Genomic DNA, 17829 nt, shown 5'->3' with positions numbered 1-17829 from the left:
AAAAAAAAAAAAAAAAAAAAAAAAAAAAGTCCTCTAGGGAAGTGGTATTCTATTATATCAGCACAAATGGGCCATAAGAGGATTACATGAAGCAAGCACTTTCTATTTGCTAAAAACTACACTAGATACTTTTGCATAAGCTTAAAATATGTACTCTATTGGAAAGATGATTGAGTAAACTTCATATCAAAATATTCATACTGAATAATTTTAGATCAAAAAGAGATAGTGATCATTTCAAGGTTGGTGAACTTAAATGTATTTCGAAACTCACCATGGTCATGGTGGTTGATGTGCCAGTGTTTGTTGGGTACTGAGCACTGCACTGAGTGTGCTGGGTCTTTAGTTCTCCTAAGCAACCCCCAGGGAAGGTGCTATTCTAACCCCTACTTGAGAGATGCTTGAAGAAAGCCTTGGAGATCTGGAGCAGTTGTCCTGTGGCCAGACTGATCAGAACATTCAGGACTAGCCCACGGGTCAAATGTTGAGTCATGTGAATAGCAGTTCACTTGTGGACTCCAAAAGAGAAGTGATTCCTTTCCCTCTGCTCCCCCATCATTAAAAATACCAGAAGGAATTGGATATAATGGACACTCTCCATCAGTTTCTTCTAACAAATCTTCAAGAAGTAAGTAGCTGACTTGGGCATGTTCCCTGCACTTGCCCTAAAATGATAGAAAACAAACGTTCTTGCTAACAGGCCTGGATAAAAGTTATCAACAGGAATGAAATCTCAAATGATAGCTGCCCAGAGCTACATGACAATACATTCTCACTCATACCCTTCATGGAACATCCATTCACTTCCCTTAACACAAAGTTTAACTTTAAAGGAGGCAAGTAGTGTTATAAAATTGAAGGGAAAAAGAAAAGAGTTCGAAAATGTTGATATGATTGTCCCATAGAAGGTAGACGATTTGCAGGGAAATAATTGGTACATTTCCCCCACTGCATTATGTTTTTCAAAACATGTTACTGTGGGTAGAGATTAGCTTCTCCTTTCTTCAGGGAAAAAAATGACTTGTCTCCCATGGTGAATAGAACTGTCATTCGGCGAGCTGACAAATGCCAACAACCCTTGGAGGTGTGGTGTGTCAGCATCTAAAAGGTAAATAAAATAAAACGAGGAATCCAGTAACCAAAGAAAGAAAGGTCATAAGAGGGTAAAGTGGAGTAGGACCCTAATCATGCAAAAAAGAAAAAGAAAGAAGAAAAAAAGAAAGAAAACAAAACAAAACAAAGAAGAAAGTCTGCATAATGCTAGAAATAACAGAGCCGTAGACTAAAAAAGAACAGAAACAAAGATAAATCATTTTAAATTAAAGCCATTCCACTACTTTTCTTCTGGATGCTGGGCTCTGTAACTTCATCTTAAATATAACGGATTCTATTCTTCTCTCAAAAGCTCAGTTGTACTACAGAGGCAATTTGTGGAGCTGACCACTTATTAGAGTAACAAACGCTCAGTCTAGTGGTGTGCGGAGCCAGAGGTGGGCTCATTGACTGGGGCTGCACCTGCTCCTTCATGCACACGTACCCTTGATCCCTGTGGTGGAACAGAATAAGATGTGTGACCAACAGAAATAGACAGAAAGCTGCTGGATGGTGTCAAGTGAGTAAAGAATCCTGGGAGGCAGCTGTGGCAGAGCTGAGTGAGGTTTCAGCAGTTGGTGGTAGTCAAAAGAAGACTCAGTCAAGGTCAATCAAGGTCATCTGTTTTTCCTGTCAGAAAAGGCTTGGAAATAATACCAATTTTATGAGGTCATTTTCCCTCTGACTTGTATTTGTTTTTGTTTTTGTTTTACCAAATACAAGTCTATAACTAATAAGATTCAAATGTCTGTTCTGTTCAGACGAAGCATTTAAATCCCTTTTATCCTCAATACATCCCCACTTTGGTGAGCTTAAATTGGACGAAAGATCATTTTGCTAAAAGCCAAAGCAATCGCTGTATCTTCGAAATCTCATCTTAAACAATCACAGGTGCTCTTCTGCATCTCACAGATATGTGGATGTCAGAGGTAGAAGGGCCTTTAGCAAATGCCCTGACAGCTTTTGTAAGAAATGTGATTTCTATAAATTCTACAAAGTAACTGTGGAAGTAATCTATGTGTGCTGTCTATTGAGTGTGTAAGATAAGCCATTGGCTATGGGAAGGACTCAGCACATGGTATTTGTTTATCATAGTTCAGTGAAATATGCCATGATCACTCCTGTTTTGAAGACTTACAAATACAGTCAGAGAGCCTGTTCACAATTCTGATGCCTTATGGTCAACATTGTCAATTTTAAGTTTTTGTAGGTTGGATACATTCATAGTCTTCTCTTGATCTTTGTTTGCTCTAGATACAGTTGAAATACTTGGGATAAAATGATTCTGTTGGGGATTGCTATCAAATCTTGCTAGCCAGCATGGTGTTTTCATGGGCTAATTACTGTGGAATCTTCAAGATGTTTTACTTAATGTCTATGTATTATTTAATGTCTATGAATTACAAGATTTTTTCCCCTATGTGGGCTACTATTGTAAGTATTTCTTTCAGGTGATTCTCTTCCTCACCTAGTAGCGATTCCCCATGTTAATATGCTGATCAGTCCTAAGCTGTGGCTCAAAGCAACTTTCCACCACTTTGATCCACCACTACAGATTCCCCAGTGCCTTTTGTCCATGTCTCATCTCTCCATCACTCTGTCACAGAAACTCCAGATGTGATCTTCCTGAACTCAGCCTTGTCTTTTCCTCTCTGCAAGTGACCCCCTGCTCTACCCGGATTCCTTTTATGGTAACTCAGTCCGGAATTTCCTCTAGGCAGTAAGTGAGAGTCCTCACAGGGTTCATGGTCTGATGTCAATTGTCTTTTGACCTATCCAATTCCATCCATATATGTTGTCCAGTTTTCTACTACTTTGGGGACAGAAAACAAATCTACCACCTGTCACTTTACCTCGGCCAAAGGTAAATAGTGTCAAGTTCAAATATTAAATTAAACATTTAGGCTTTGGAACCTAAGTCCACAATATCTTCTTGACTTCTCATAAAGTAGTTGAAACTAGAAAGATAAGCAACATATTAAAGAACATACTATATGGATCCAGAATTCATCTTCCTTACCACATGTGCCATTCCCAATATTATTCTTTGTATAAGGATATTAGGAGAAGGAAGGAGAAAGGTTCAGATCCCATGTTTACTTGTCTCTTAAAATTCCACCTGTTCGTCACTCAGCTGAACTATTAGATATTCCTCTAAAGAACGGTCAAGCCATACGCCCTAGGAGACCACCCACAGATTATGAGCCTCCACATGCATGCACACACACACACACACACACACACACACACACACACGCTTATACATCCACTTCAACAAAACCACCCAGACACATGTGACTATACATATACACACTCACACACACCACACACAGACACAAAAATTTTAATTTTCATTAATGAATTATACAGGAAATTTTAAAAGTCATATAAAATGACTTTTCATATGAGAAGTAGTTTCATATAAAAAAGAAATATAAAAGTCAGAAGAGGGGCCAAAGAAATGGCTCTGTGGATAAGAGCACCTACTACTCTTGTGCAGGATCTGGGTTCAATTCCCAGAAAACATTGTTGTCCATAACCATCTTAAACTCTAGTTCAAGAAGATTCAACTCCTTCTTTTGGCATTCTTCAGCATCAGGCATGCAGGTGATACATATATACACATGCAGACAAACACGCACACATGTATATAATATGTATATGCAAATAAATCATTTTTAAAGTCAGAAGGAATAAAATATAAGGAGTTGTAATCTCTAGTTATAAGAACGTTTATTGATATGTGGGGTTTTGGTCTATGTTTAGATGTATTAAAAGGTAGACTGCCCAATGTTTTCTTGGAGTTCTATAATTAATGCAATTTATACTTGGCTTTATGTGCCTTCACTGTTCACTTCCTGGGTGTCATTCATTAATAATTACAGAGCATCATCACCCTCTGAAGGACTGAGGCTTCTTAACCACGTTAACACATCCCCACCATTCAGTTAGCATTTCAATCAACCACATGCTTCTTTCGGGATCTCCACAAACACAAATCAAATCCTTTAGTTCCAAACATGCTTATCATCTTTCACAAGTAACATTTTAAAAATAAGGACAAAACAAAACAAAACCCATACTAACAGCTAGAAGCACCTATAGAAAAGGGGATTTCTCATGTGTTGCTTTAAACAGCTGCACAAATCAAATCCCTGGGATATAAGCATTCTTATCATTTTTTTCACAAATAACACTTTAAAAAAAAAGTTAGTGATCATGCTAGTACTACCTTCAAAATTATAGAAAAGGAAAACGTTAATATTCTTTTCAAAGTGCAGGTTTTTTTCCAACAGAGCTACTTGAATAAGCCATGGAACATCTCAGGGCCGTTGTTTGTCTCAACCCATAAAAGCAGATTAAGTCCAAGAGAATTGACCCAGAAATCTTACAAGAATCAAAATAATGCTTTATTTAAAAAAAAAAATCTAATGCGTTGTTCAAATTCATGGTTGCCACTATTTTTGTTTGGTTTCATTTTTTATATTATTGTTTTTGAAATAACATCTTACTCTACAGCTAAGATTGGCCTTGAACTCATGATCTTCCTAACTCCATCTCCAGAACGTTGAGAAGGGTGTAAACACCACAGCTTGCTATATTTTTATTTGATGATTCTGGCACCCATCAGTGTGTTTGAAATAGGCATATGCTTATATTTTCATAAAATCTAGAAAAGGCTATATGTTAACATAACTGTGTAAATTAGTAGACTATTTTAAAATGTGAAGGCTGTCAATGGTAAAAGATATGAATATTTATGATATTGGAAAGGGTTTTGTACAATTTCTCTTCCTGGTGATTCCAACAAGTTTTAACACAACACAAATATAAAATGTCATCAACTCCTTTGAACCTCAGGCACTGAGACAGTAAATGAAGACAAACCTACTCCTCCCTTCAGAAATATTTGTCTTTGGATGGGTAGTTCCAGGATACCACTGACTTTGTGGCATCTAGCAGACAATAAGAGGTGCACACCAAAGCCAATTTCAATTAATTCAAGATGGAAAATTTCATGTGACACTATCGCACACTTTACCAAAATTGAGATAGATTGCATCTACAACCTCACATTACTTTTATCTACTAATCTTGTAGCTCTATCAAAAAAAGCAATCAAGTTTGTCTGGCACAATTTGCTCTGTTTAAATTTCTGTTTCATAATGTCCAATATCATTATCTTTACGTACTTCACCCATGCTTGCAGGCTTTCTGTTAATATTCATTCCACTTTTTAATACAGACTGACTTTGCTTCTGCTAGATAGTTATCTGAGCCCTGTTCTTCTTAAGAACAACAATAATCATTAACATTAGAGTAATGCTCCAGCAATTATTTCTCATATTTGGGTTGATAAAGGGACTCAGATCAATCCTAAAATATTTACTGTGCATTTACTAATTGATTATTGCTCTGATGAAAAGTATGGGGAAAGTAGTCTGGAAAAGGAAAGAACACTCTAAAGCCATGAATCTCACTTGTAGGGATTCTAGTTTTGAAGGTACCTGCTAGTTGATAAATCCTAACAGGACAAAAAAAAAAAAGTAAGTATCTTATTATTAATATTCAGTTTCGTGTCCTATTCAGAAATTCTGAGCGAACATTTGCATTTTCAACAAGCAGCTTCAGGTGATTTCAGCATTAGTATTTCTTAAACTATGCTTTAAATCAACAGATGTAGACAGTCAATTATTACAGACACAGACTAGAACTCTCAGCAAATACATAATCACACCATACAGAACACGTCATCCTAGGAGAACCTGACTTCAAACATGGCAGTAGCAGAGTTATTGCCTAAGAATATGCTGGAATTATTTTGAATTATACTTGATTCACAAAGCTAGACTTCGGCCAAACCAATTATGCCATAAAAGCAAGATAACTAAACAATGTTAATGAAGGCAATAAAGTGTTGATGCAGTGAATAAAGTCACACCAACTGATGGATGGTAAAATGGGCACCTGTCTCTATGAAAAGAAAAAAAATCAAGCTATCCTTCATAATAACAAGATGTATTAATCTGTTTCATGTTATATATTTTGGATATATTCCAGAGCTGGAAAAGCCATCAACTTTTAAAACGAAAATCCAAAAAGCCACACTTGTCGATGATTTCAGTGTGCAGGAAGTTTTTATCCTACAAGTAAATTGTGTGGTATTCCTGTGAAAGTCCACCAAGTCAAGTCTGATTATTCTAAATTCATGAACTAGCAAAGGAAAGTTTTCTCAACACTTATAGATCCTCCCTTTCCCAAACATCAAAGATGGTACTCATTCCTTGTATTATCTAAGTTAAACCTCCGTATTTATCACATCCCAAGCCAAAAAGTAAAAAAATTAAATTAAATTAAATTAAAAATTAAAAAAACGGAATTTAAAGCAGAATGAATTTAAGTGTGAGTGACTTTGAAGAGAATGACAAGGAGATGGGGAGGTAGCAGGGGAAAGTTTACCACACAGGAAGGAACCTCGCATAAGGACAATACAGGAGTTGGTGCTACCAGAGGTCAGTGATGCTAAGCCAAGGAAGACAGAAAAGGAGGAGCTGAAATGGAAGAAGCAGAAATGGAGAAATGGAAGTGAAGCAGAGAGAGAGGAGGGAGGCATACTTGGCTTCTCTCTCCCATCTCGTGTCCATGTGTCTTTAAGAGTTGACCGGCAGCTCTGAATCTGAGATGACAGAGGCACTGGAGATCAGTGTGAGGAAAACTCTGAGAGCAGACTGGAGACTGCCAGGAATGGTCCAGGAAGGTGACTGTCTTAGTCTGGGTTTTTTATTCCTGCACATCATGACCAAGAAGCAAGTTGGGGAGGAAAGGGTTTATTACGCTTACATTTCCATACTGCTGTTGATCACCAAAAGATTCAGGACTGAAACTCAAGCAGATCAGGAAGCAGGAGCTGATGTAGAGGCCATGGAGGGATGTTGTTTACTGGCTTGCTTCCCCTGGCTTGCTCAGCCTGCTCTCTTATAGAATCTAAGACTACCAGCCTAGAGATGGTCCCACCCACAAGGGACCTCTCCCCCTTGATCACTAATTGAGAAAATGCCCCACAGCTGGATCTCATGGGGGCATTTCCCCAACTAAAGCTCCTATCTCTGTGGTAACTCCAGCTGTGTCAAGTTAACACAAAACTAGCCAGTACAGTGACAGTGATGAGGGAAGACATTTTTCCCAGTATTCTTTTTAAAAATGAGGAAAATGTACTTTGCACAAGGATTTTTAAAGTTTCATCAATTCTTCAATTATTTAATAATTCATAGCATACATTACATTTGATCTACCAAACACATTACACTTTATTCTCTTACATTTTGTTACCCTGGTTTCCTATGACTCAAAATCCAAGGCTTAAATGGGCTTCATTATCTTTTTTTTATTGCCACTGAATGCAAAATGCAAATCTTTTGTACCTATTCATCTTCTTTACCTGTATATCGGAAGATATTCTTAATTCATTCCTAATACATGTTAAATGTCCATGTGCCTTTATTTCATGTCTTTTTTAGGTGTGCATTCATAAAGGATGGTTTGCTATTTAACCCATTTAACTACTATAATTTTGTTCCTAGCGGCAGTCATGGGTGAAATCTTTGTATTTAATCATTTCTATGTTCCATGCGTAGGGTCCTATATGAGTCTCTTCAGCTCATTTATCTAGTGGGAAGATGTATAGACAAAGAAAACTTGGCAACTCCCACACACCCCCAAATCTGCCATATTAAATATTACAACGGAGGTTGGAATGTATATGTATGTGGATGCATATATGTGTCTATACATACATGTGTGTACATGTGCATGAGTATGTATATTCATTTGTGCGGGAAGGGCGCGCACATGCATGCATGTGTATCTGCAAATAGGAATGAGTAAGAAAGAAATCAAATTAAAGAACCTGGCATTTCCACTCCTGTGCATATACACAAATGCAAACCATCAGTGGTTTAACAACTGTATGAGCACATACTTAGGATGTATAATTCCCTTTGTCGCAGTTACCCCAGCCTCATAGATTGTCTTTCAACTGGTACTTTCTTAGCAACTAATTTCTAATCATCAGATCCACCTCTTTACTGGCCAATCAACATGCACATAAGTAATTCGTGCTCCATGATTTTCCTAGTCTAATTGCTCACAACCTTTGCACTCCTCAACTTCCTACCGTGTGGGCTCTGTTTCCTGCAGTTGACTATGAGCAACTATGATCCCAAGGAATGCCATTGTTACATCTTCTTTGAACTCCTGCAAGATGTCATGTCTGTAGTGTAACTGACCACTCAGTCTTTTATGCACATGTTTCCTCAAAAGTCATTAATGTTTCTAAGAGCACCATGTAATCATCATAACACAACTGGTATGAAATATTCCAGAAGAAACAGGTTCCCAGGAAATATGCACTGAAAACAGCAGGAGCTTCAAAGTCAATCAGGAATGATTTTGAAGTCATCATAAGGTGAGGGTATGGGGATGTGGCTCAGTTAATAAAGAGCTTATCTAGCACGTACAAGACCCTGCGTTTGATCCCTAACACCATATATAAGCCAGGTATAGTGGCACCTACCTGTAATCCCAGCATTTAACAGATAGGGACCAGGATGGTCAGAAGGGCATGGTCATTGTTGACTACACAGCAATTCTAAGATTAACATGAGTAGCTTGTGACTCTGACTCAAAAGTAAACCACCATCCCCAACGCACTGGAGAAAAGACAAAAGGGAAAGAATCTGGAAGACCAGATGCACCTATGACTTAGAACAGTGGTTCTCAATCTTCCTAATGCTGCGACCCATTAATAAAATTCCTCATGTTGTTGTAACCCCCAACCATATAATTACTTGCACTGCTACTTCATAACTGTAATTTTGCTACTGTTATGAATAGTAATGTAAGTATCGGTTTTCTAACAGTTTTAGACAACCCCAAGAAAGAGTCATTGTCCCCCACAAAGGGTGAGGACCCACAGGTTGAAAACTCCTGACCTAGAAGCAAGCAGAAATATACCAACTTCATATATGCAAAAGTAGACCTTCAGAAAATGTCTCATTCCTTTTGTAGAAATCTCCACGACATTTTTTCTCTTCCTTTGGAGGAAGAAAAATTATATTTTTATCTTCACTGATTAAATTTCTTTTGTTTTAGCCAGCAATATATTTTTTTGTTGCCTCTTGTATCTTGAAAAATAACTCTGAAGAATTTCATCTCATAGTCGCTCCTTATGATCTGTCTTCCACCCTGTCTTAATTCAGTTGCTTCCAGAGGATCAAATCTAAAACTCATCTGTACTGCTGATTAGGTGTTCACTAAATGTGATTTTAAAACTCAAGTCTCCTGATAACCTCTTCTGGGAACCCCTTGAAGGTCAAGGGGGATGACACTGCTGACAATTAAGCAGTGTGGCTTCCCCTCTGGGCATCCTCCATCCCTACCTTCCACTACCAGGACCCTAGACTTCTGCCCCATTTCCTCATTTAAACCTCTTACCACCAATATGTCTTCAACTTAAAAATCAATTCTCTCCCTGTTCCAGCTTCTGTATCACCATTGCATCTTCATTTAATCTCCGGGGTCATCTCAATCCCCATAAATCTAAACATAGCAATCAAACATCTCAGCTCTTTAAGATGTCTTGCCACAGGTGGGGTAGAAATCCCACTGCCTAATTGATTGGGCAATTTAAAAGAAAGATGGCGAACAGAGAAAATTATATTTCCAGAGAAAGGCCACCTGCATGAAGACATGGAGATGGAAGGGCTGAGTTTTGCTCTTGTCATGGAAAAGGCTTCCCTTTTGACAATTATTTTATGAAGTTTTTCCACTTGAAACCCCCATTTCGTCACTTATAAATGGGGTCTGAAAAAAAATCAGGGTTCAGATGTCTTTAACAAGTATCCAGTTTACTAAAATTGGAAAGTTGCTATTAAAACAAAACGGGCTGTCTTTTTCTCCCTCTACAGATAACTATCCCATCACTGAAAAGACCTGCCATAAGCTTGCTTAGAGCTATGCTTCTCTCTTTTTTTGGTTACTGTGTTTTTCCTGAGTGAATACTTAGCAATCAGCAGGTATTAACCATATGTCTGTCTCTGTCTGTTTGGGTAACTACAAGGAAAGCCTTACTCTGGGCAATTTAAACATAATAGAAATCTAGTGCTCACAATTCTGGAAAACCGTAGATCTACATAGCAGAAGATCTGGTGTCTTGTGAGGGTCCACTCTCTGCTTCCGTAGCAGCAGCTTTCCATCTGGACATCGATCCTGTTCATGAGAATGGATTTCTCATGACTTCATCTCTTCCCCAAAGCTCTGACTACTATCACCTTAAATTTTTACAAATCGTAAAACATGAAAGGAACAGATCACTACAATGCAGTGGAGTCGGCTAAGATTCCTTTGACATAGTCCTTGTCACTAGCTTGAAGCATACTGCTGCAAGTAACTATAATATGGGAAAACAATGTGCTGTGTAGATTACGTGAAATCTACTTATTGAATGTGTTCTTTAATTAATTTTTTGAGACAGGGTTTCTTTGCATAGCTTTGCTGTCTTGGAACCTGCTCTGTAGACCAGGATAGCTTAGAACTCATGATGATCCACCTCCCTCTACCTCCTGAGCGCTGTGATTAAAGGTGTGCACCATTACTGCCCAGCTTGAATGCTTTCTCTATGGGGAAAAAAAAAACTCTGCAAACACAATAGAGAAAACAACAATAACAACAAAACAGGCACCCTTCCTTTGTCCCTTGGAGTTTCCAGTTTTGAAAAGAGATGGCACACATCAATGTAGCCATCACATTAATAAGAGTCACGAACAGAAAGAAGAATCCCGAAAGTGACATGTATCAAAGTACTGGTGTGAATGTACTGATGTGGATGCAACAAGCAGGGATCGAAATTGGAGCTGAAACCTAAAGGATAAAAAGGTTGAAAGCCTTTAGTAGGATGTTCCAAACATGGCTGAAGAGTGGAAACTTGCTGTGGGAACTTCTAGGGGAAGAGTGTATAAAGGAGGTAGGCAGAGGAAGGAGAAGAGCAACTTGGAAGGGTCGAACACTGGCTTTCATTAAGTCTGGGACTTCCTTCAGCCAAGACTGCAAGCCAGAGAAGGCAAAGAAATGCCAAGGAGGGGAGCATCCAGCAAATTAAGTAACATGGGTTAGAATGGCAGAGAGCACTCTATATAAAGAGGTTAGGAAGGAAGAAATTCATAGCATGCACCCCTGAACTAAAGTAAAATAACGTAAAACAAGCTGTATTTAACTCCAGATATCTGACGTTTCCAGACACATGCTGGAAAGTCGTTGAGGTCTCAAGAAGGGAGTCTGAAGACTTGGAATTACTTCCTAATGATAACAATCTGGGTGTGAGGAAGCTGACGTCACAACATGGAAAGGACAATGGAGAAACAATGACTAACCACAAAAGTGGATAGCTTAAAGGAAGTTGTGGGTGCCTGGGAGGTGTAAAGAGATTTTGCTTTGACAAAGGAGAAATAAATGCATGCCTACTGGGACATATTGTCAGATCCTCTGCGGGGCACATCTTGTGAATGGTTATGTTTAGTTCCCAAGAAAGGCTGAGATGGGAATTGTTCTCCTCGTTTGTTTTGGGTTGAGACAAGTTCTCTCTCTATAGCTCTTCCTGACCTGAAAGTCACTACAAGTAATTTAGGCTGGCCTCAAACTAGTGGGATTCTCCTAGTTCAGCCTCCCAAGCGGTGGGATTACAGGTGTGCATCACCAGACCCCATTTATTATCAGACTCACATGTCCTCAGGATTCTTACCTGAGTAAGATTCTTACCTGTGAGTGAGCAATCGGGTTCAAAGGGGTTAAGTAAGTAGTCAAAGGGCAATGAGATGGTCCTGTAGTCAAATAAACTTTGTTTTATACTCCAGGGTCTTTCTTTTCTAATTCTCCATTCTTACCCTGTCTTTCATTCCTCAGGACTCTATTGACATTCAAAAGGATACTCAGCACTCTGTGAACCTCTGACTGAATATGAGAAATCCCCAAAGGATACAGAAAGGCAATGTCACATATACTTATCTGCGGGGTGGGAAGGAAAGGAGCTGTGATAAAACAGACAATTGCAAGCATGAAGGAGAAAAACAATATTCGTTTCTGAGGGACCTGGCCCGTCTGTTCCTAAAAACTGCCAACAGTAAAATATTTGTGGCACCCCCCCCCAAAAAAAAAAAACGGAAAAACAAAACCAAAAAAAAACAAAAAAACAAAAAAACAGCAAGATGGTAAGTGCTACGGGTTTCCTTTCAGTTTGTAATTTGTACTTTTCCTGGGAGGGATCAAAAGATAAAACATTCTTGTCAAAGCTCATACCACCGCTCTAATGACTTAATTATTAGCAGTGCAAATCTGATTTTCAAAGTTGTTTGGTAGTCACGCAACAAGTCAACGTGAGATGACAGCAGATGCTGCTGCTCAGGCCTCCACAGAGTCCAGAGATGCCATAGTTACCATTATTTCCTGACTGGAAATAGAAAAGATCGGGCTCTTGCCACGGATCGTACCACAGTTGCCCCCTGAATAGATAAGATAATTTTTCCACTTGGATGGGTCAAGGAGGAGATTCTTTCATAAGTTTTTCCCCCAACCTCTCTTTGTCATAACAGATAAAAATAAATTTCATTATTAGGCAGAGGGAAAAAAACACATGAACCAATTATTAAGCATATTGCGGTATGCTTAGGTTTGGTTTATAGCTCCTGCTATCACCACTGGCTGTGGATTTCAGCATTAATTATGTAGGGGCATCAAAAGTGTACTGATATTATAATTTGAAGCCATTATACGATGCATCTCCACCCCAGCTCATCGCGCCTGGCAACAAATGGCAAGGTGAAAAGCAAAGCAGCCATAAAAAGAGGAGTGAGGACCAGCGAATAATAAATAGAATAATCCTATATTAGTTGTGGGAACAATGGGAACCTGTCCGCGCATAAATGACACTAACGAGAAGCCTCTGCAGGCTCATCCACAGAGCAGCAATACCCTTCAAAAGTGGAAGGTGGATGGGTAGGCTGGGCTAGAGCTGAAAGAGAGGATTTCAAGACGACCTGGCCAGTAACTACCGAGGCAGGGTGGCTTTGGGGCTTCTGAAGCTAAGGTCCCCAAGAAGGGTTTGTCAAGGTTTAGACTGCTCCTCCTTCAGAAAAACAAACAAACAAAAAAGAGAAAAGGTGTCTGTACCTTTGACCTAATCCACAAAGCAGCCCACAGATGTGCAAGTCTCAGTGTCTGAATAGAATGAAGGCGGGGGCAACAGGAAACAGTTACTCCTCTGGCTGTACTTGTCTGTCACCTCTTAGATCGCCTGGTTATCACTGCTACCTTGGCCAATATATCATTCCCTCTCTCTTCCCCTCCCTCCCTCCTTTCCTCTCTCCATCCCTCCCTCGCTCTGTCTCTCCTTCCTCCTCATGTAAACACCCCCCTCTCTTCTTGGCCACATTAACATTCTTAAATCACCTCTTCCATCTAGAGAGACATTTCATGTATAGAAACGTATATGTGACTTGGAGAAGGCATTAGAGATTGAACATATGGCTGCACACAAGCTGAACAGGTGCTGTACTACTGAATCACATTCCCATACCTGTACTTTTAAAACCTACCTGAGAGTGTTTTTTTTCTTGCCTATGTTTTTGTCCTAAACTAATTCCTCCCCAACTCCCTATTCAAATCCGGACCACTGCTTTAGCTAATGCTATCCAGCCAAATTACTCAACCTCAGCAATAGGCCTTGTGTTGCTAGATCCGGTGACCACTCTTTGGTTGCAATTTTCTGACCTCCTAGTGCCAATAATGGGCTGTTCCTTAACAGTATATTTTCTGAGGTTGTCTCCCTGGTCATCTTGGCTACCTATTTCTCCTATAGGTCCTACAATTTTGAGGGCTGTGGCTTTTTTTTTTTTCTTTGTTTGTTTTAAGTCCTGAGTGAACAATTTTTCTCACTCCAAAGAACTCCAATCAACACTCCTATAACCTCCAAACCCATCCTTAAGCCAAGGAGTTTGCAAATGGCACGTCCAGATCAAAACAGAACTCCACATCAGTATGCCTGCTATAGTTTGAGCATGTCCTCCAACACTTGCGTGTTGGTAGCTTTTTTTTCCTCAGTGTGGTAGCGTGGAGAGATGGGGCCCACTGAGGATTGGCTGAATCATGGAGCAGAAGCCTGGAGACTGAGGACTGGTCACTGGGAAGAGTGTATGCAGCACAAGCGTGGGTACTTGAGTTCAAATCCCCAACACCAACATAAGAAAACCTCAGATGGCTGTATGTACCTGATGGACAAAGACAGGCAGATCCAAGGAGTTCTCTGGCTGCTCAGTGTGAGTCATAGAGAAATAGAGAGCTTCCAGTCCTGTAAGAAATCTTGCCTGAAGGCAGCAAAAGGGAGCAGGATGACAAAGGAAGACACTGTCCTGCTCTGGCCCCCTAGTTGCAGGGACATGTACGCCCACTAACACATTTATACAATATACACACAAACATACAGAAAGAATCCGTACTTTCTTGTGGAAATGGATTCACTATAGTGGAGTACAGCCTCTTGCTATCTTCCTTGTAACCAACTGTTCTCTTCCTTTCTGCCACAGGTTAGCCAAATATGAGAGGCCCCCGTTAAAAACTGAGTAGACTTCAAGAGTGCTTGTACAAACTTGCACTCACATCAGCCAGGTAGGAATGCTTCTCCTTGTTCCACATCCTCAACAGCCAGTGCTGTCTCTTGAGTTTTTGATCTTAGCTATTCTGATGGGTGTGGGCTAGAATCCCTGAGTTGTTTTAATTTGCATTTCCCTGAACATTTCCTCGGGTTTTCATTGACTACTAGAGATTCCTCTGTTGAGAATTTTCTGTTTAGCTTTGAACCCCGTGTTTTAATTGGATTATTTGGGTTATTGCTGTATGACTTCTTGAGTGCTTTATATATTTTGGATATTAGTAGGATGTAGGGTTGGTGGAGATATTTTCTCAATCTGTAGGCTGTTATTTTGTCCTATTAATGGTTCCCTTTGACATACAGAAGATTTTCAGTTTCATGAGGTCCCATTTATATATATATATATATATATATATATATATATATATATATATATGCAATTTATTCCATTATAAGCACTTACACAGTTAGTCATAAAGAGTAACAGGGCTGATGGTGAGACAGGTCAACCAAACTGGAGATGGCCTCAAACTGTAGTGGTCAAAGACTAACTCTTAAAAAAAAAAAAGCAACTTTTATCAAGGATTAACTTAATCTTAAAAACAAATACAAACTAGCAATTCACTCTTTCTCAACTTGACAGCTTACCAGTGGTACAACTGCCAGGTAAAAAACATACATCTTTACAACTTGGTGGTCCCATGTTAAGAAAAAGAAAAAAGAAAAAGGAAAGAATAAAGACTAAGGAAGGAAGGAAGGAAAAGCCACACACAACAAAAACCAGACTTTGTTCATCGATCCAACCACAATTGGAGCAACAAACGAGACTTTACTGACTTAAGCCCCCAGTTAAGATTTAGAAAACACCCATGGTTTGGGCTGGTAGCGTTGTTGGTGACACCTATTGTAGCTGGGTAGCTGAACAAAGTCTGTGCCTCAACCCAATGTTAAATCCATCTCGGGGTTCAGAGGAAAACAAGGAAAGTCTAAAATCACAAGTGCAGACACGACTAGGATCCTTGTCCCTCTGGAGCCACACTTCCTTCAGAGTCTTCATCATTATAAATGTTCTCTGCCATCTGCCACTCTTGAATGATATTGTCTTCTGATACAGAACAAGCCACCCAAGGTTCATTGGGATTCCAGAAGTCAGATATCTTGGCAGTGTGCCCGCCATGAATAAACAACAACTCTGGTGGGCCATCCTCTGCATCTTCTGGGGACTGCTCTTCTCCAATTTTACTTAGATCCCAGACATTCAGCCTAAGATCAGTACCACTGGAAGCTAAGACAGTCTCATTGTGAGGTGACCACTGAACTTGGAATATTTCATCCTTATGGGATTCAAAGGAATGCAACTTGAGTTTCTGATTTCTCCGATCCCACGAGGCAACAGTCTTGTCAGCTAATCCTGTGGCAAGAATGAACTCACTGTAAGGATTGAAAGATAAGCAATTCACTTCAGCATCAACTTGTGAGCATCAACCGAGTGGCTTGGCTTGGAAGTATTGTTTGAACAAGTGTTTCAAATCGTTACGTTTCTGATCATCAGCAACTGACCCAGAGACTTGGGGAGCAGATGCCAGGAAGCATCTTCTACTATTGCTGTATGCCCTGTAAAGATGGCCTTTGCATCCACTACTTTTCCTTCTTTTGGAACTGCACTGATGTCCCACAGACAGATATGGTCATCTGAAGCACTGAGTAAGTGCCGGCTGAGATTTGGATCCTAAGAAAGCCCATATCCTTCCTTCTGATGTCCACAGAGATGCAAATCTGGGTTGCATTCTCCAGAAAGGTCTGGTTTAGAAGGATTCTTTGTGTAATCAAAACAATGAACATCACTGGATGGAGTCTTTGTTGCAATGATGCAGGGGTTCTTAGGCATGTACCGGGACCTGTTTACTTCTCCCTCATGGTTGATCTTGGTTTCTATTTCAGTTTTTCCACTGACAGAACCAAAACCTCCAAATTCTCCTTTTTCACTGTCATAATGGGACACATCAAACGGAGCATCATCATTAGGGAGCTGGACACTGGCTATCACCAGATGGTTTTGTTCATCAGACGTGTGTGTTCCCAGGACAAGAGGATGAATGCTGAAATCTTCCCTTTCAGGCCTAGTCACATCTGGAAGCAGTTAAGCTGGGCCACTCCATGGCATGGGTCATCACCAAATCATAAAGAAAGGAGTGTTCTTCTACCATATTTTGTACTCCTCGTTGATCACACTTTCTTCCACCAAGTCATCAAAGGCCGCTTCCTTGTCAGCCATGGTGGCAGGTGAGGCAGGAGGGGTCATGCATTGCAGGAGGTGCAGGGAGTCTATGAGCCAAGGTCACATTTATTAATTGTTGACCTTAGTACAGGTGAGCTATTGGTGTTCTGTTCAGGATGTTGTCTCCTATGCTAATGAGTTTAAGCTATTCCTCACTTTCTGTTCTAATAGATTTGTGCTAGAACAGAGTACCTGGAACATGGTAGTTTATGGTCTTTGATCCACTTGGACTTGAGTTTCATGCAAGGTGATAAGTATGGATCTATTTGCATTCTTCTACACGCGGTCATCCAGTTAGACTAGCACCATTTGTTGAATATGCTTTCTTTTATCCATTGTATGAGTAGATGTTGGTTTTATGTTTTTGGACTTACTATCCTCCAGCATCATCAAGAAAACAACCACAAACTATCATGTAAACAAGAGTAAACAAAGTAAGACAACATTCAAGAGTCTACTAGGTAGCTCCGCTTGATGCCTTCTGAATGCACTGAATATATTTTAGAAACAAGTTAATCTTATTATTCTAAACTTGCTCTTGATTTAGTAAATAGCACTGTCAAGTATATACTCACTCAAATTAAGTATCTGAAAGTCATCTGGTACCCCCATATTCTCTTGTTCCTATTTTTTTCCAAATCACATTAAGTCAAGTACTGATCTATTTGGTTATTCTAAAAGTACTTATTGAGTCCACCATCTATTTTAGGTGATGGGGGACAAGCCTGTCAAAGCCACTGGTCCTCACTGAGCTTAGAAATTG

General features: G+C 39.7%; 1 pseudogene across 1 annotated transcript; it reads right to left on the bottom strand.

The window, feature by feature from the left end:
• Positions 1 to 15798: 15798 nt before the first annotated feature.
• On the bottom strand, positions 15799 to 17063 carry LOC110326913 (annotated as a pseudogene). Its single transcript, XR_002380796.1, has one exon. The product of XR_002380796.1 is annotated as a histone-binding protein RBBP4 pseudogene (transcript).
• Between the last annotated feature and the right edge of the window lie 766 nt (positions 17064 to 17829).

The sequence above is a fragment of the Mus pahari genome, chromosome 9 (assembly GCF_900095145.1).
Source record: "Mus pahari chromosome 9, PAHARI_EIJ_v1.1, whole genome shotgun sequence".
NCBI lineage: Eukaryota > Metazoa > Chordata > Mammalia > Rodentia > Muridae > Mus > Mus pahari.
The sequence above is the reverse complement of the archived record's forward strand: the minus strand, read 5'-3'. Positions and strand labels throughout refer to the sequence as shown.